Source organism: Brassica oleracea, chromosome C1 (assembly GCF_000695525.1).
Source record: "Brassica oleracea var. oleracea cultivar TO1000 chromosome C1, BOL, whole genome shotgun sequence".
Lineage (NCBI taxonomy): Eukaryota > Viridiplantae > Streptophyta > Magnoliopsida > Brassicales > Brassicaceae > Brassica > Brassica oleracea.
In genome coordinates, this window is record NC_027748.1 from 22,821,688 (window position 1) to 22,822,129 (window position 442).

Consider the following 442-nt stretch of genomic DNA (forward strand, 5'->3'; position numbering starts at 1 on the left):
TGTGGGACACAATAAAATGAAAAAGAGATTTTGGGTTTTAATTAAAAAAAACAAATGGGCTTTCCCATATTGGGTCACGGTCGTTACATTAGGGTTACTGAATAGATGGACCATAAACTCGGAGGAGTTTCCGACTATGCAATCAGTGGAATAGTTTAATTTATTATCTTTGAATTTTAGGATAAATATTTACTTCAAATATAACCCTATCCTTATCCCCTATATATTATTTGAGAAGCATTACAACTTATTTTTGTACCCACATGTCATCACTAGGATGATTCTTAGAATCATTAGAGAAATATGTTGGTCCATCTAATTATATAATAAGTTTAGAGAAATATGTTGGTCAATCTTATTATATAATAAGTTTTTTATTAAACTAACAATAAATTCATCATTAATGTACTTTATTATTTCCTTAAATAAAATTTACGGAATT